Source organism: Neofelis nebulosa, chromosome 1 (assembly GCF_028018385.1).
Source record: "Neofelis nebulosa isolate mNeoNeb1 chromosome 1, mNeoNeb1.pri, whole genome shotgun sequence".
NCBI lineage: Eukaryota > Metazoa > Chordata > Mammalia > Carnivora > Felidae > Neofelis > Neofelis nebulosa.
Genome location: NC_080782.1, coordinates 72,470,946 through 72,490,991, shown reverse-complemented (window position 1 = coordinate 72,490,991; position 20,046 = coordinate 72,470,946). Strand labels below are relative to the sequence as shown.

At 36.6% G+C, this 20,046-nt stretch overlaps 1 long non-coding RNA gene across 1 annotated transcript in view; it reads left to right on the top strand.

Annotated features, from left to right (window-relative positions):
* Positions 1 to 19,450, top strand: part of LOC131510672 (uncharacterized) — a 45,709-nt gene extending 26,259 nt beyond the window's left edge. The window contains exons 2-4 of the long non-coding RNA XR_009261141.1: positions 4,019 to 4,126; positions 10,320 to 10,427; positions 19,130 to 19,450. This is a non-coding gene — a long non-coding RNA (uncharacterized LOC131510672). The remainder of the gene's footprint in view (positions 1 to 4,018; positions 4,127 to 10,319; positions 10,428 to 19,129) is intronic.
* The last annotated feature ends 596 nt before the right edge of the window (positions 19,451 to 20,046 follow it).

Below are 20,046 nucleotides of genomic sequence, written 5' to 3'. Positions count from 1 at the left end.
CTGGTTCTTGGTTTCTCAGTCTGTCTCTCTCTCCTTTTCTTCCTTAGCTCGTTTGTTCTGTTCCTTAAATTCCACATATGAGAGCAACTGTATGATATTTGTCTTTCTCTGACTGACTTATTTGTATTCTAGAACCACCCATGTTGTTGCAATTGTCAAGATTTCATTCTTTTTTATGGCTGGGTAGTATTCCATTTGTGTGTGTGTGTGCATGCGTGTGTGTGTGTGTGTATGTATATACACCGCATTTTCTTTATCCATTCATCTATGGATCGATACTGGGCTGGTTCCATAATTTGGCAATCGTAAATAATGTTTCAGTAAACATAGAGGTGCATGTATCTTTTCAAATTACTGTTTTTGTATTGTTTGGGTAAATACCTAGTAGTGAAATTACTGCTTCATATGGTAGTTCTATTTTTAATCATTTGAGGAATTTCCATACTATTCTCCACAGTGACTACACCATTTTGCATTCCCACCAACAGTGTACAAGCATTCCCTTTTCCCTACATGCTTGACAGTACTTGTTTCTTGAATTTTTTTTTTTATTTTAGCCATTTTGACAACTATGAGGTGATAGTGCATTATAGTTTTGATTTGCATTTCCCTGGTGATGAATGGTGTTGTGCATCTGTATGTCTTCTTTGGAGAAACATCTGTTCATGTCTTCTGCCCATTTTTTAATTGGATTACTTGGTTTTGGGGTGTTGAATTCTATCAGTTCTTTATTTATTTTGGATACTAACCCTTTAGTGGATATGTCATTTGAAAATACCTTCTCCAATTAAGTAGGTTGTCTTTTAGTTTCGTTAATTTGTTTCCTTTGTTGAGTGGAAGCTTTTTATTTTGATGTAGTCCCAATAGTTCATTTTTGTTTTTATTTCCCTTACCTCAGGAGACATATCTAGAAAAATGTTGCTTCCACTTATGTCAGAGAAATTACTGCCTGTGCTCTCTTCTAGGAATTTTATAGTTTTAGGACTCACATTGAGGTCCTTAGTCCATTTTAAGTTTAATTTTTTTGTATCATTTAAGAAGGTGGTCTAGTTTCTTGCTTTTGCATGTAGGTGACCAGTTTTCCCAGTACCATTAAAAACATCATCTTTCTCAGGGTGCCTGGGTGGATCAGTCAGTTAAGCGTCTGACTCTTTGTTTCGGCTCAGGTCATGACCTCATGAGTTTGAGCCCCACATTGGGCTTGGCACTGGAAGTGTAGAGCCTGCTTGGGATTCTCTCTCTACGTCTCTCTCTGCCCCTTCCCTACTTGTGCTTTTTCTGTCTCTCTCAAAATTAAATAAATAAAGCTTAAAAAAAAAGAATGTCTTTTTCTCATTGCATATTCTTGCCTTCTTTGTAAAAGATTAATTGACCATATAGTATAGGTTTATATTCTGTTCCTTTGATCTATGTGTATATTTTTATGCCAGTACAATGCTGTTTTGATCATTACAGATTTGTAATATACCTTGAAGTATGGAATTGTGATAACTCCAGTTTTGTTTTTCATTTTCAGAATTGCTTTGCCTATTTTAGACCTTTTGTGGTTCCATACAAATTTTACCATTGTTTGCTTTAGTTTTGTGAAAAATACTGTTGGTATTTTGATGGGGATTATATTAAATCTGTAGGTTGCTTTGTGTAGTATGGACATTTTAACAATATTTGTTCTTCCAATCCATGAGCATGGAATATCTTTCCATTTGTTTGAGTGATCTTTAATTTCTCTCATCAGTGCTTAATAGTTTTCAGAGTAGAGGTCTTTCACCTCCTTGTTTAAGTTTATTCCTAGGTATTTTATTATTTCTGATGCAATCATAAATAGGATTGTTTTCTTAATTCTTCTCTCTACTAATTAATTGTTAATGTATAGAAATGTAACAAATTTATGTATATTGATTTTGTGTCCTGTGACCTTACAGAATTCATTTATTAGTTCTAGTAGTTTTTTGGTGGAGTCTTTAGGGTTTTATATATATATAGTATCGTGTCATCTGCAAATAGTGAAAGTTTTACTTTTTCCTTACCAATTTGGATGCCTGTTATTTCATTTTCTTGTCTGAGTGTGGTGGCCAGGACTTCCAGTACTATGTTGAATAAAACTGGTGAGAGTGCATATCCTTGTCTTGTTCCTGATATTAGGCAGAAAGCTCTGTTTTTCAGCATTGAATGTGATGTTAGCTGTGGGTTTTTCATATATGGCCTTTATTATATTGAGGTATGTTTCCTCTAAACCTACTTTGTTGAGAATTTTTATCATGAATGGGTGTTGTATTTTGTCAAACGTTTTTCTGCATCTATCGAAATGACCAAATGGTTTTTATCCTTTCTCTTGTTGATGTGATGTGTCACATGGATTGATTTGTGAATATTGTGAATATTGAAACACTCTTGCATTGTTATCTCTCCTTGTTGGATTGTCCCCTTAATGATTATGTAGTGTCTTTTTTTGTCTCTTGTTACAGTCTTTATTTTAAAGTCTATTTTTTTCTAATATAAGCATTGCTACCCTGGCTTTCTTTTCACTTCCATTTGCATGATAAATGCTTTTCCACCCCTTCAGTTTCAATCTGCATGTGTCTTTTGGTCTGAAATTAGTCTCTTGTAGGCAGCATATAGATGGGACTTGCTTTTTAGCCATTCTGTCATCCTGTGTCTTTTCATTGGAACATTTAGTCCATTCAAAATACTTATTGATAGGTATGTGCTTATTGCCACTCTGTTACTTGTTTTATGGTTGTTTTTGTAGTTCTCTGTTCTCTCATCTCTTGCTCCCTTTTCTCATGATTTGCTGGCTTTTTTTAGTGGTATACTTGATTCCTTTCTTTTTATTTTTTGCATATCTGTTACTGGTTTTTTATTTGTGGTAGGTTGTAATAGGTTTGTATACAATATCTAATGCATATAGCAGTCCATATTAAGTTGATGGTCACTTAAAGTTGAACCCATTCTTTATTCCTTTCCCTGTCCACCTTTTAGGTATATGATGTCATACTTTACATCCTTTTATTTTGTGAATCCCTTGACTGAATTTTATAGATATACTTAATTTTACTGCTTTTGTGCTTCCTACTTTTCTTACTCCTGCTTATGATCTTTCCTTTCCATTCAAAGAGTCCCCTTTAACATGTCTTGTAGGGCTGGTTTAGTGGTCATGAATGCCTTTAACTTTTGTTTGTCTGGAAACCCTTTATCTCTTTGTGAATGATTGCCTTACTGGATAGAGTAATCTTGGCTACAAGTTGTTTTGTTTCTCTTTCAGCACTTTAAATATATCATGCCACTCCTTTCTGGCCTGAAAATTTCTGCTGAAAAATCAGCTGTCATCCTTACAGGGTTTCTCTTTTATGTAACTGTTTTATTTTGCTGCTTTTAAAATTCTCTCTTTATCACTACTTTCTGCCATTTTAGTTACTGTGTCTTGGTGTGTAACTCCTTGGGTTGATTTTGTTGTGGGCTCTTTGTGCATCCTGGATCTAGATATCTGTTTCCTTCCCCAGATTCAGGATGTTTTCAGCTATTGTTTCTTCAAATAAATTTTCTCATTTGTCTTCCCCTTCTGGCATCCCCATAATGCAAATGTTATTATGCTTGATGGTGTTACTGAGTCCCTAAGTCAATTTCCATTTTTCTTTTTTTTTTTTTCTTTCTCATGTTCAGCTTGACTGTTTTCCATTACTCTCTCCTCCAGGTCACTAACCCATTCTTCTGTTTCCTCAAGTCTACCAGTTATTCCATTTAGTTCATTTTTCATTTCATTCATTGAGTTTTTCATGGCTGATTGGTTCTTTTTTATGTTTGTTCTCTCTTTGTTAAAGGTCTCACTGAGGTCCTCCACTCTTTTCTCAAGTTCAGTGAGTATCTTTATGACCATTACTTTAAATTTTCTATCAGACACATTCCTTATCTCCATTTCATTTAGTTCCCTTGCTGTGATTTTGTCCTGTTCTTTCATTTGGGACATATTCTTCTGTCTCCTCATTTTGTCTAACTCTCTGTGTTTGTTTCTTTATGTTAGGAAAGTCAGCTACATCTCTTGCTCTTAAAAGTAATGGCCTTTTGAAGAAGAGGTCCGGTAGTGCCCTACAGCGCTATATCCCCTATTCACCAGGAGCTGGTGCTTCAGGTATGTCTCCTTTCTGTGTTATGTATGCTCTGCTGTTGTGACTGAGATGCTTTTGCTTTCAGTCCCATTGGCTGCAATGGTTCTTTTTGCCTATTTTGGACAGAGTTTGGTCCCTGTGTTGTTAGTGGGCCAGTCTTGGGCCACCTTGAGCTTGAGTTGAGTCAGACCAGGCATTTGCCAGAGATGAGATAACACCAAACTGGAGGGTGCTTCCCTTGTGTTGTCCCCTAAGAAGCTTTTGTTGGTCGATAGGGCCTGCAGTCAAACCAAATGTCTGCCCCCAGCCCACTGCTGGGACTGCAATCAGATTGGTGTGTGTGGTTATCTTCCCCTTTCCCTGGGGCAGAAATCACTTTGAGGTGGTGCTGGCTCCTGTCAGGCTGCTTACACATTGCCAGGCTTGTGCCACCATGCAAGATGGGCTCTGGCCAAAGGCATATTGGAGGGGGGCGTGTCCACAGGAGAACACATGGGCAGTGAACACAGGGCTCCCTGTTAGCAAGTCAGATAGAGAGTGTCGGCACTGCACTGTTCCCACAGGTGTCTATGCTTCTAGGCTGGGAGGCAGGGGAGGGAAATGGCTCCAGACAGCTCTTTTGTTCTTAGAGAAGTCTCCCAAAGATCTCCAGCACATGCACTGAGATTAGTAAACAAATCTCCCTCCCATATACATTGGACATTTTTCAAACTGCTGCTTCTATGCTGTATCTCTTCTGTATTGCTTGTTGTGCTATCTCTTTAAGGGCAGGGACTTGGTTTCCTTTCACCCACCTGGCTTTCTCAGAGCTGAGCCTGCTGATTTTTAAAGTTCCAGGTGTTAAGCCCCACAGATTGTAAGAACTTGGTTTGGTTTCAGAACCAAATGCTGGGTTTCCTGTTCCAGGGTATGAGTCTGTCTCTTTCCCCTCTCCAGGACCCTGGTATCCCTCCCTTCAGCAGACAGTCTGGTGGGTCAGAACTCCACCTTTCCTACCCTCTTTGATGTGGCTTCTTCTCTACATTTGGTTGTGGAGAGTCTGCTCTGCCAGTATTCAGGTTGTTTTCTGGGTTATTTACACTGATGTGGATGTTAGTTGTATCCATGGAAGGAGATGAGCTTAGGGTCCTCATGCTCCACCATCTCCCTACATTTAAATTAGAAGACTTTGAACAAAGCAGATTATCCTCTATAATGTAATTGAGTCTCTCATCTAATCTAACTGAAGGCTTTAAGAGAAAGAGACTGCGAGCTCTGAGGAAAAGGAAATTCTGCCAGCAGACTCAACCCACAACTTTGGTTCTTCCCTGTGTCTCCAGGCTGCCAAACTGCTCTGCACATATTGGGCTAGGCAGCCCTACAATCACATGAACCAATTTTTAAAAATCTCTCTCTCTCTCACTCTATAGACATAGATTTCTCTGTTTCTTTGGAGAATCCTGAAAATACAGTTCATAATGACCTGATATTGTAAAACAAAATACATTTGCCTATATGCATTAAGTAAGACTTGTAAAAAATATATCAAATATTAGAGTTTTAGAGGTTTTATGACTGGGATGCCTATGAGACATTCAAATGAAGATGTCAAGTAGGGAACTGGATATGCAACTCAGAAAATAGTGACCTGGGGTTGTATCGTTATGATTTGTCAGCATATAAGTAAATTTTAACATCCATGGGAGTAGAAGAGACATTTAACTAGTGAGAAATTTCCAGAATTGTTCTAATTGCTTTGTATATCTCATTTTATTTAAAGTTTATAGCAACTCCATAAAATAGGCATTATAATCCCCAATTTACAGATGTAGAATTGGACTTAAAAATTAATTATTTTGCCGGAAGCCACACAGGTTAAATTCAAACCTCAGAATGACTGACTCCAAAGCCAACTCTCTTAATCATTGTGCTTTTATCTTATTTTTCTTTAGCTTCAGATTATTTTATCAAGCGATCTTTTTTTTTTTTTTAATTTTTAAATATTTATTTATTTATTTTTGAGAGAGAGAGAATGCGAACTGGGGGAAGTAGAGAGAGAGAGATTCCCAAGCAGGCTCCATACGTAGGTCAGAGCCCAACACAGGGCTCTCCATCTCACTATACCAGAGCCAAAATCAAGAGTCAGATGATGAACCTACTGAGCCACCTAGGCGCCCATTATCATGAGTTTTAAACCCAGTTTTAACTTTGTAAGTAAAAGATTTAACAAATAGTTAAGTAAAAGAGTAAAATCTTTCTGGAAACTGAATTCGTAACACACACAAATAGCTAAGGTTATTTTAATGCCATTTGACACAATAATTCCACTTGTAAAATATACTCTAAAGAAATAAACAGAGGGGAAGATAAAGATGTTTTGCATAGGGATGGCCCTTACCAGATTACTGATAATCTTGGAAACCTGGAATAGCCTAAACATCCAAAGGTATGTGAATGGTTGAATAAATCATTATGTATTCGCCTAATGTTTATTATGTGGTCATTGAAAAATCATAAATTCAAAAATACTTCAAAATGTTAGAAAATGCTATAAATATTAGGTGGGAAAATGCACACATATGTTTAATGATAATATGATGTTAAAAGTATATTTGTACATGTGCATGTAAAGAGGTTTTGTAGACAGTATACCAAATATTAAGAGTGCTTACCTCTATGTTGTAGAGTGGGTAATTTTAAATTCTTTTTCATATTTTGTAAGTACTTTCTAAATTTTTCTGCAATGAATATGTATTACATTGTACTAAGAAAAAAAACCCTTTTGTTTTATTTTTAACAAACAATGAATTTCAAAATCCAGGAGCTAAAACTGTAAAGCTTCTATTCTCTAGCAAACTAAGTCATTTAATATGTTAGCTTCAGCTATAGCATGTGTTTATATTTTTATTAAAATTTTAATGAGTTTAAAAATACTTACTAATCTTCTAGAAAGTTTTAAGAATTAATGTTTATATTGTGCTTTGGGATCCTTGGCTAAAAGGTGCTACATAATGCAATATTTTATTATTAAATGTTATTACAGTAAATTGAAGGCAAAACATGTAATAAAAATTTCCCTGTGGCAAAAATCTGAAGTCCATATATGGTTTCATGGTACTTCGATCACATTTAACTGTGAAAGTACCAACATTAACATGAAAAGATTTTTGCGGTGGTCTGGAATCAACAATGAATACGTACTGTGTAGCATTTCATATTTAATTACACATCATATATCATAGTAGATTTTGAAATTATACACCACAAAATTTTATATTACTAGGTGCCAAAATTACAAATGTTAAAATGTTTTTCTGGGGCCCCTGGGTGGCTCAGTTGGTTGGGCGTCCAACTTCGGCTCAGGTCATGATCTCATGTTTAGTGGGTTCGAGCCCCACATCAGGCTCTGTGCTGTCAGCTTCTGAGCCTGGAGCCGGCTTCAGATTCTGTGCCTCCCTCTCTCTCTACCCCTCCCCCATTCACAGTCTGTCTGTCTGTCTGTCTCTCTCTCTCTCAAAAATAAATAAACATTAAAAAACATTTTAAAAATATATTTTTTATTTCAGAGAATTCACACAGCTAGTTTCTCTTGATAACAGTAATATTAAGGGCATATTGATAGAAATGGAATTTTTAAATCTCAAACCACCATCAAACCTTCCAGGTGTATAATCATATTTTCAGTCAGTTCTTATTCACATTAGAAGTAAGTATTAGAAGTAAGTAATAGAGAGCATCTATCAGCCAGGTCCTCAGATCTTCTGACTGACAATAATCATGATATACAAGTGAGGAGAAAAAGAATATTTGCAGAGACTATATCTATGTAAATAATAGAAAGAATCAGGAAGGAGGAGAAGATAATTATGTTTGTTGGTTTCAAATTCGTAATGTGGGATGTTCAGTAACAACTTCAGGGTAGCAAGAGAACTGGAGAATTTAGGAAGGACTTTTTAGAAACCTAATTAAGAAATTCTCTTCAAAATACTATGAAGGAAGTAGGTAGACATTGGAATTCTTTAGTTGTCTCTGTTGGCTGGATACTTCTTAAAAAAAATATTTGATTCTTTGGAAATTGTGTCAACTGAGGCTGCAAGATTTATTTGGGTAACAAAGGAATGTAATTGAAAAACAAATGAGTTATAACGTTAATCACTCTAGTCAAATGTACATATTAAAGATCATTTCCCTTTTATTACACAAGTCAAAGGAAAATACTCCCATGTTTTAAGAGGTTAATTCTAATATTAGTTTAGAAAGTCATATTTTACAAATTAAATTATTAGAATTAGTCAACCTTGGGGTGCCTGGGTGACTCAGTTGGTTAAGTGTCTGACTTCAGCTCAGGTCATGATCACGGGGCTCCTGGGTTCAAGCCCCAAGTCAGGCTCTGTGCTGACAGCTCAGAGCCTGGAGCCTGCTTCAGATTCTGTGTCTCCCTCTTTCTTTGCCCCTCCCCCTCTCTCTCTCACACACACATACACACACTCTCTCTCTCTCTCTCTCTCTCTCTCTCTCTGTCTTTCTCTCTCAAACGTAAATAAACATTTAAAAAATAATGAAAATAAGAATTAGCCAGCATTGGTAAAATATGGATGAGGTTAGGCAGCCTTTTTTCACAAGTGAACTGTTCTTTAATATGTAAAAAGTCCTTCAATAATGAACATTTTCTTTGATGTTTTTCAATTGCCTAAATGGAAGTTAACATTTTTAATGAATAAAACAATATAAGTTACATATAAGCCAGAAGACAATTTCAAAAAATAAGTGCCTTATGAAATGATGAGGTTAAACTTTAGTATGCATTAGAATCATCAGGATAGTTTATTTCAAATATAGATTCCAGGGTTCAGTCTGATGTGGAACCTAGGCATCTGGCCAAATGATTCTGAAGCAGAAGAGTTAAAAATCAGTTTGAGAAACATTGAGTTAAGGTTTAATTCCAAATAATTGGAGAAACTTTATGGTCTGCAAAGCTATATATGATATTTTTCAGCAAGTTTTTACATACATAATATCCTAAAAAGTACTAATTGCAAGTCAAATTCTAAATCCACATACACAATTTCAGAACCACATAGAATTTCCATGCAAACTTTGGTCAGCCCATTCTTAAATTTGGCTGAACATTTTTAACTTCAGAAACCAATGTCCACGTGGACTGTTTTTATGGCACAAATTTACTATGGTAAATTATTGGCATAGTGTTGAATAATAAAACTAATAAGGTTATTAAAAAGTAGTTATTTACATTAGAAAAATTTAAAACTCATTGTCCTCTGTCTTGTCAATTTTTTCTCCCAGGTTTTTCCATATGCATAAAGCAAAATGAAAATTTATATAATTTTCTGTGAATCTGAGTAATGGACCCTTGAGTTTGAGTAAGGAGATCTGATTTTCCTTATATCTTTTTCTTCTAACTTGTCTGGGTAATTTCTTTGATTCTCTAACTTACACAATCATTATATCTATTACTGACTTGACCTATGTGTTACAGAAAAATATCAGAATCATAAAATTCTGTCAGAAAAATTGACCATAACTCATCTACATATACATCAGAGTAGTTCAGCTAGAATTCAAAAATTCAGATCTGAAAGCACTTAATAAGCATTTTTATAGAAAAGCATTGTATAGGTTGCTTTTTTTATTAATGGTTCCAAATGATTGGTCATATTTCAGTTCGAAAACATAAACATCAAGCTCTGAGCACCTCCCAGACAGAAGTCTGGTTTTATTCATCACTTACTGTATCTCAGTGCCTAGAATAGTTCTGAGAAATAATAAGAGCTCAATATGTATTTGTAAGAGTATACATTATATTGGTAAATTTTTGTAGATCAAGGTCAAAGATTATGCACTGTTTGAGAGAGTCAGGTAGAGTCATTCTTCTATGTCCAAGAAGGTGCCTGTCAGTGGTTTGTGATCAGAAAGTGGTAAATCATGTCAAGATGTTATATAATGTTTGGGGTCATCATAGTAATTCTGAGTATGGTTTTATTCACTTGTCTTTTTCCTTTCATTGTGCAGGTGAACTGAAGCAGGTTGACAATAATTTAAAGTCTTTGTCAAAAGCATCACAATAAACTCTCAGCAATTTAGCAGTCATATCTATACATGAATTAGCCCCTTTGTGGATTATTCACAGAGGACACAATAAGCTTTATGTTCTACTGACTTAGTAGTTTACATATAGCCTCTGCAGGATTTTAGAACATTTCTCTCTTTTCCTCCTAGAGTCAGACATTGCATAAAACCATGGAAGCCAAAACACATCATTACCTTCCAATATGCTCCTTAAGGATGATGTGAGTCAGACCATGGATGAGCTTAGAAAAAGATAAGGTGAGCTCCAGATGTTGTGAATCAGTCAGAACCAATCCAGCATCTCTCTTGAGCATGGAATCAGTAACAAGAAAGACTTTGGCAAATGATAAAACAGGATAGGAAGCTGGGGAATTTTTCAAATCAGATATTCAGAGTGTGTTTTCATCATTTGAATGGAAATGGTATAAACTCCCAACACATCAAACACCTGGATTAAATAGAGTACAGAAATACAGAGCAGAACAAAATATAAATTATTTGCAATTTACCATTCTTGCATTACCCTTGTCAGTGTTCCCCCCATTAGCATAAATAATTCAAACTTTCCAAAATGACTTGTGCCCCAGTTGTTCAAATTGTAAAATAACTGACTACATTATGCAATGTTTTAAAATTGGGCTATGCTTGAAAATTTTAAATTGCACTACTGTTTATGTAGACAAACTGGATATATATCTGGAAGAAAACTGTTGGATTCAAGTTAATCTTCTAATGTTTATTAATAATCATGTTGGTTTGGTGAAATATCTCAATATACATATAACTACAGACTTGATCAAATAGTCACATTTGTATTTCCTGTGAATGTTTGGATTCAAAAAGATTTTTTCTCTTTAAAAAATAATTTTGAGAACCATTATGATAGTACTATTTTTTTTAAGTTTTTATATAATTATTTTGAGAGAGAGAGAGAGAGAGAGAGTGAGTGTGTGCTCACAGGAGCGGCAGAGAGAGAGAGAGAGAGAGAGAGAGGGAATCTCAAGCAGGCTCCACACTGTCAGCATGGAGCCCGATGTGGGGTTCGAACTCACAAACCATGAGATCATGACCTCAGCTGAGATCAAGAGTCAAATGCTTAACCAACTGAGCCACCCGGGTGCCCCATTATAATAATACTATTAAGTCATGCTTTGACAACTCTTTGCCACAATCCAAAATTACAAAAATGATAGATAAGATATAATAAGAGAAAGATAAAAAATTATAGCTAAGGTCAAAACAAAGCAAAATGAGCTAAGCACAAAGAAGGCAGTGGGGCAAAAGTGGCAGTCACAGTAGATTCTATATGTAGAAACAGGCCAGGGACAACCAGGACTTTGGTACCCACAGAATAATGAAACTAAATCCATTTGGATGTGGGGGTTGAAGTCTGTCTCTTTGCTTGAAAACAGAGCCAATATAGGTTTCCACGCCCATGAAAGGAAGCTGAAAAGAGCTGAAACCTAATATTTTCTGAGCTTACAGCTTATGTAAAGGATCTTGCCTGTTCTGGGCTGAGTGTGTTCTCCCAAAACTCATATGATGAAGGCCTAACGCCCAGTACCTCATACTATGATTGGAGATGGGGTCTTTGAAAAGATAATTAAGTTTAAATGAGATCATTGGGATAGACTATAATCCAATATGACTATTATCTTTATAAGAAGAAGAGATTAGGACACAGACACACTCACTAGGGAAGACCATGTGAAAACATTTGGTGAGGATGGCTGTCTACAAGCCAAGGGGAGAGGCCTTTAGAAGAAACCAACCCTGCTGATAACTTGATTTTGGAATCCTAACCTCTAGAACTGTGAGGAAATAAATTGCTGTTGTTTAAACCACCTTATCTGCAGTTCTTTTTTATCACAGCCCTCACAAAATAATACAACGACTAGGAAGGCAGAGTGACACAAACGCAGCCTCATAGTCAGGCTCCAAGTCAAGCTGTCCATTAGTCAGCCACAGAATGTGTACTAGCCGTTACGTTGTATGGATCTGGGGTCTTAGCTAGAGGAAACAGGTTCCTACGAAGCTGGTTGGACACACCCACACAATCACTAGACAGGGATAGGGATGTCCAGAGAGAAGAGGGTGGGGGTGGGGGTGAGAATCCCATTCACGATTAGCCTGCACACCCAAGGTGCAAACCATATAGCAAAAAAATAATACAAAAAATGAAGCCAACCACATCACCAATTGAAAATTTCAATACCAAATTAAAATAAGAGAGCAATCTGAAAACAATTTTAAAATAGAGATATTTTAGAAAACTTAAAGAGATAAGGAACATTCTCCTTGATTAAAAAAAGATATGAAAGTGAACAAATGAATATAAAACAAAAATTCCTAGAAATGAACATTATAGTTATTAAAACAAGAAAATCAATGGTCTTGTTATACTCTAGAAAGTTTCAAAAAAATAATAAATTACAAGACATTGTTGAGGAGTTCACTCAGAATGTGAAAATGCAAGAAAAAGAGCAGTTAACTTCTAGGGTGCATAAATTGAGAATCTAAACAATCATCTGATAGAAATTCCATAGGATAAGAAGAAAGTACATGGTAGAGAAGTAGCGTGCAAAGATAGAATAACTAAGAATGTTTCTTAATTAATGTATCTGGGACCCATTAAAAGCATCAGTTTCAAAAATTGGAAATATTAGATTAGATTTCCCAGATTAAAAGTAGGGCAAAATGCAGGATTTTATGCTTTTTCACTGTGGACCCTAAGGACCTTTAAATGTGGAATTTAAAGTCTATGACAGGTATATACCTTAGGAACTACACTGGTATCAAACAATCATACTTTGATGAGTGAGAGTTTTCCCTGAAGAACATGGATGCACTCACACTGTCATCATGGCTAATGATAAACCCTAGAGCAGAAAATAGGGCAGGCCTTAAGGCTGGGGGAGAAAGAACATATTTCTGTTTGGGATCTAGAGTCCAAGAAATAGAAGCTTAACAATATTAGTAATGGCAACAGGGGGAAAAAAAAAAAAAAAAAAAAAACTAGTTGGTGAATTAAGTCCCCATCTTCAAGGAGTCATATCTAAGTTCTAGTCCCACTGGTATTTTGAACATTGGTGGACCTGTGTTCTCACCCAAGGACAAAGGCCATGTCAGGAGTAGGCACAACAGATGCCTAATGCTAAAAGCTCTTATGAGTGCCTTATAAAATTCACCTACGTGAACTAAAGTGGCTGGTCCATAGTAGTTGGGTTCTAGAGTTCTCTGCCTAAGGAGTAACTTGGTATACATTTTATTCCTGCAAGGGCCATCTAAGTCTTAGTGAATTGGCTGTGATCATGGGGGCTTAAAAATACTGGATGTATTAGTTTTCTAGGGCTTCCATAACCAAGTGCCAAACACTGAGTGGCTTAAACAACAGAAATGTATTTCCTCACAGTTCTGGTGGGTAGAAGTCCAAGATAAAGGTATTAGCAGGGTTGGTTTCTTTTCGGGCCTCCCTCCTTGCCTTATAGATGGCCATCTTCTCTCTTTGTCTTCACACAGTCTTTGTACACATCTGTGTCCCAATCTCCTCTTCTTATATAAGAACACCAGTTATTGGTTTAGGGCCCACCCGTACCTCATTTTACCTTAAATACCACTTAAAGGCCTTTTCTGCAAATATAATCACATTCTGAGGAACTGAGGATTAGGCCTTCAACAGATGAATTCAGGCACACATAATCCAGTTCATAATACTGGGCTATCTTCAAATGTTAGAACAGAATTACCTAAGACCAGGTTCCAGCAATGGACAACCAATCTTTTTGTGGCGACAACAGCAAGGAGGTGCTAAGAGGAGGCAAGCAACAGTAGGGAGGGGGCTCTCCAAAATCCAGCAGCCACAGATACTTGACCCTACAAGTGCCTCAAAGCTCCTTTGGAGGAGCCCTGACTTACAAACTTGCTTAACCTGCTCCTTAGAAAAATTTAAGAAGAGAGTTACTAGAAAACATTAGAATTTCTGGTTAACTCAAACAAATGGAGGTTCAATTTGAGCACCAAAGAAAATGTGACTTGTCTTTATCTCAAGATGGGTGAGTGAAGCATGCCAATCATCATCTCAGAATGCAAATAAAACTTTTATTGCTAAAGGAGAAAAAAAGTAAGAAGTGGAGAAGCTGAAAAGGCAACTAAGAAAAATGGGGCTTAAGAGATGTGGTCCCACTGCTTACTTGAATGATGCTGTGTAGCAGATTTTGTTGAAGGTTCTGCTTGTGTCTGAGGGTAACCTACTGAAGTAAGTGTGTGAGAGGAATGTTAAAAACAAGTATTTGTTTTAGCACAATTCCTATAATCATGAGAATTTCAAAACTCCATATACCTTAATTGTTTTAAGGATTAAGAGAGAGAGAAAGAGAGAGGAGGAGAGGGGCAGAGAGAGGAGAGAGAGAATCACAAACAGGCTCCACACCATCAGTGCAGAGCCCGACACAGAGCTCAGTCTCACAAACCACGAGATCATGACCTGAGCCAAAATCAAGAGTCCTACACTTTACCAACTGAGCTACACAGGCGCCCCACTCCATATAATTTTTAGAATTTAAAAACAAGTATAAATAAAAGGAACATGAAGAAGTTCTATATATGGTCTTAATTCTTAGATAAATTTAACTTCAGGGAGACTACCATTGCTCACAGAGCTGCTCCCTTGATAACTAACTAATCAATACCCTTAAGTCAAGTGTACAAATGCAGCCAATGAAGAAGAGGCTCAAACATATTTATTTGTTCCTTCAGGAAATACCAATAAATATACAACAGCAAATGAGAGAGAAGAGATCCCTGCTCTCACAGCATTTCTGTTTGTGGCAAATAAGAGTAATCTAAAGAGGGTTTAATAGAAGGCTGTTTACAAAGTCATAGGCAGAATGAAGGGAAGCTGTAAGGAATAGTGCAGTACTCTGGGTCCATTAATTTACAGCTATTATTAGATCTTCATAGATCTCAAGGAGCAGGTAAAGGGAAAGATACTAGAACCAAGAAGGAGAGTGCCCTATAGAGAGGGCCAGGCCACCTTGACAGAAGCTGTGAGTTTTAGTCAAGAAATTCAGTCAGCCCAAGGGGATAATCAGGAATGGAGTCAGAGGAATAATAGCTCCCAATTTTCTCTCCTTGCTCTCTGTGTCTCTTCTGTCAGGACACCCCATTGACCAAATCCAACCTGAGGCCAGAAGGCAAGGGAACCACTCACGAACCCACATAGGTCAGCCTCCAGGTCTAAGAGCAGGGTAAAGCAGAGTGGAGTCTTGATCTGGAGGGAGAATAGAAGATGTCTGGCCTGGCATCCCTATCTTTACATTCCATCAACTTGAGTCCGGTGCACAGAAGAGCTCACTCCCTTTTACACACACCATGTTGGACCCCACCTCAATAAATGGCCTTTCCAAATATTTGATGTTTTATAGTAATGACAAAGAACTTAACTCTCAAGGAATTTGGACACTCATAAATGAGATCAACACTTACAAATTTCAAAGCATTTGCTTAAAGTACTCCCAAAGGGTCTCTTATGAAAGGCTGGGAGTTCTTTCTGGCAAGGAATGGTAATAACAACAGCTTAGTCAAAGGTGGCTCCCCACAGCCTGTGCCTGGATAAGAAGACTTTAGAAACCTAGATTTTGAGTTGAAATTTAGGCTTCTACTAGAAAACAAAGTCTTTAAAAATTATCAGGGTCAGTAAAATGAACCAATATAAACTTTTTGTGTGTCGCTTCTCCAAATATCTAAAGAAAACACGGCCAAGGTCAACATCCCCTTCACCACTGTCCTTTATTGCTCCAATACTCTGTACCCTTGTTTTGACGAATTACTGAAAATTTGTAGAGAGTATCCATTCTTTCCCTTTGTATATTTTAAATGTCTTGAATACCCTTTCATCCACGAGTCTCAAAGTATTTTATAAACATTAATTTTCCCAACAAATATGTGAGGTTAAAGTATAATTATCCCTTTCCTCCCAATTGTTTAAATGTAAGAAACACAGAAACGATAAGAAACCACACCCCTGGTCTCAGAGCCCATTTCCTGCAGAATTGGATTCAACTTCCCCAGTCACTAGCAATCTTTTCAATTCTTATGCCACTGAAAAGAATATGTCAGTGTTTTATTTTTCATTACCCTACCCCAATAATTGAGGACCCTCTTAAGGAAACTAATGATTGTGGAGCATGTAACATGAGTCAGGCGCTGTAAATCACTGATTTAAGTCAGTGATTCTCAAACTTCAATGCACATTCAAAGCATCTGGGAAGCTTTAAAAAAGTCCTGAGGCGCAGGCGCACCCCATGGCAATTAAATCAGAAACTTTGGAGGTAAAGCCCACATATCATTGTTTATTTGTTTTTTTAACTTCCCAGGTGATTCCAGTGTGCAGTCAAATTTGAGAAGTGGTGTTTGAAATCTTTATCGCTTAAAGTGTGGTATGCAGACCAACAGCGTCAACATCATCTAGATGTTTCTTGGCCATGCAGAATTTCATGTGCCACCCCAGACCTACTGAAACAATATTCATTTTAACAAGCTCCCAAGTGGTTAATATGCATACACAAGTTGGAAAAACACTGCCTTAAGTAACCAGAAAGCAAAAAAGGTCAGTGACACTATCCCCATTTTATAAATGAAGATATGTGTTCAGAAAGGTCAAGTAATATGCCAAGATTCTAAGACAGGGCTAATTAAAAGTTCTTATATTTTTAATTCCACCAGTTTAAACTGGACAAGGGGAATCACATTTTTGAAAATTGATGAAAGCTTTGAAACCTCATCCACGAATTAACACAAAAGATTTTTTTACGTGTATTTTGAAGGATTTCTCATACCAAAAGGCTTCCATGCAAACCTGCAGAACCAAGGACCACAGGTTGTGAATTCTACCCCTCCCTCTGCTCCCTACCCCATGACTCCATGACCTATATGATATAGATATTTGATTTCTATTCAATATAAAAAGAGGTCTATAAAGAAAATAAGCTTTGTCTTAGATGGATAACCACATACACATATGCACACAAAGCATTTGTTCTAAACAGTCCAAATACTCTGGGAATTTAACAACCAAAAGTCCTTTTGGAAGGCACATTGACAGAAGGTAACATTGTACATGGGCTCTTCCACACACCTGTTAGCAGTTGAACCTAATTGTTCAGCAGCTGGTACTGATTTGGGATTCTTTCACTATATCTCATTATTCCTCTTCTAAAATTTTTTCTGGTTTGGAACTGCTGCTGCTGTTTTTGCACGATGTATATATTTTTAAAACTAAAAAGACATACTTTGAAAGAACTCTGGAGAAAGAACTTCTTTATTATCCATTTTGTAGTCAAATTTATTTAAACTGACAGTGGTGATTATTAGGTGTGGAAAATCTAAGGGTAAGAAAAGATTTAACTAGTTGGCTATCCTTCATTTCCTTATATCTCTTTCTAACATTTAGGTAGTCTGGCTAAATTCATAAATATCTGGTTTGCAGATACTTGTGGATTAGAATTGCAAGGAATATTGTCATGAGTAGAGAAAGATGCCTTTCCTGGGTTGGAAACCCTCTGGAGTAAAAGTACACATAATATTATGTACACATAATATTATGTACACATAATATTAGCTAGATTTTAAAGCAAGATACCCTTGATGGAGAACTAGATAAACTAAGACATTTTAAGAAGCAACATGAAAGAGATAAAGACAAGATATTTAAAATATATAAAATAAAAAGAAATTAATGGTGCATACAAAAAAATACAAACACACATAAAATGATCACAGATCAAGTGATTATTTAAGAGTGTTTATTTGCAAGTCCAACGTGGCTTTTCTTGAGTGTGTTCATACAACATCAAGACCACTGGCTATCTTTGAAATCAAAATGCCATGTGAGATTGGGCTATTGGGGGTAAAACACAGACCAAAGCATTGAACAAGCCTGAATCACATCTCTCTCTCTCTGTCTGTCTCTCTCTCTCCCTCTCTCTCTTTTTAAGTTTATTTATTTTGAGAGAAAGAGTGAATGAAGAGTGTGCAGGAGAGGCAGAAAGAGAGAATCACAGGCAGGCTCCACACTGTCAGTGCAGAGCCCGACACCGGGCTCGAACCCGCAAACCACCAGATCATGACCTGAGCCAAGATCAAGAGTCAGACACTTAACCAACTGAGTCATCCAGGCACCCCAAGCATGAATCACCTTAATAATAACATAAAATGGGATTTTTAAATTATATTTAAAATAGTCCATAGAGAAAGGAAAAAGAAGCTATTCCATAATTTTAAAATTCTTAAAAGCATATGATTAATAACTTGGTTCTTTAATAAACCTGGAAAATATAATATATTCTCCTAATTATTCTGACTTGGAACATTCACTAAATGACGGATGCTCCTCTGAACCCAGCAGATGGTCTTATAAGTACTACTCAGGTCATAACAAAGACTATGGGTCAATGACATTGAAGGTTCTTGGAAAGTATTTGTACTGTCTGTCCTTAAATCTAGTTGGTAGTGTATACTTCTTCACCAATAAGAGCACATATGTCACTAGAAGTTATAGGTTTCATTGAGATCAGAATATTTATTCTGTGGGTGATAGTTTGCTTTTTGTTATGATGGCAACATATATTTGCACACATATTTAGAACATGCACGATCTGTGTTTATTATAACAGACAACTTGCCTAAATATTTATAACCCTGAGTTGAAAAGTAGGAATTACATTAATCTGCATCACTATTGATGGAGCTAGGTTTGGATTTACCTGTTAGTGTTCTTATAAATCTCACTAATAGATGTAATAGAGGTCCCCTTAGCAATGTGCCCTCAAGTAATTCTGCAACCATAGCAATAGAAAGCATTAAAGTGTCTTGAGACAATTTTCCTTTAAAATAGTGTCTCTGTGGCTAGCCAGATATTTATTGTAACATTGTGCTTTATGTCTTTATCTTTTTTACTGCAGAATTAGCAATGATATTGGCTTCAGAAAGGAGTTATTGTATAGAAAGAATGCCCAAACGATGAAGAAAGAACAGATTTACTCACTCTTATTAAGGCAAGTAGCATATTTACAATGAATTAACAGAATAAATACATACTCATTTAAATATTATGATCTTCTATAGAATTAGATAAATGTTAACTTTAATACAATCAAAGTTGTATTTTTGGCGGACTCTTCAGCTGTTGCTAGCTTTGTGGAGCATATATGTTAAAAGACTGAGTGAAAATAGAAGGCCAATGACATAAACTATAAATTAGAATCCATACTTCCTTAATTCATAACTTGTATCACATTTTCCTCCCAAATCAAACGTTTGAGTGGTGATGAACCTAACCCCGACCAAGAGACAGCAATGTGTGGTGGAAGGAGTATGAGTCAGACTAGATTCTGGTCCTGCCTCTGCCACCATCTAGCTGTATGACCTTGGACAGGAACCTCAGTGATTGGGGAATTCTGTGTCCTCAGTGTGAAATGACGCTTGTAGGGTATGATCATCTCTTCAGTCCTTGCCAGCTCTGTTCTTCCAAGCATAAGCAGCTTTGTAAAGTCTTAAGAGAAAAGAACCGCAGCAGCCATTCTACCCCCACTTCTCGCCTGGTGTGTTATTGTAATGCTTATCTGAGGCAATATTTGTCAGAATTTTTAGAAATATAAAAAGTATGGATCAATACAAGACAATGAGAGATGAAGGCAGAGATAACATCCTATAGCTAACTATCTCTGACCCATTAGTTTTATGTCTTTGTCCCCTGCCCCTTCTATCTAGGTCTTTTTTCTGTATCTTATTTATCTTTCATTTATTGACCCACCCTCAGAGTCTCAACCTCAACCCAAAGGAGGGCACCTTTTTAACATTATAAAATTTCAAGGGGCAG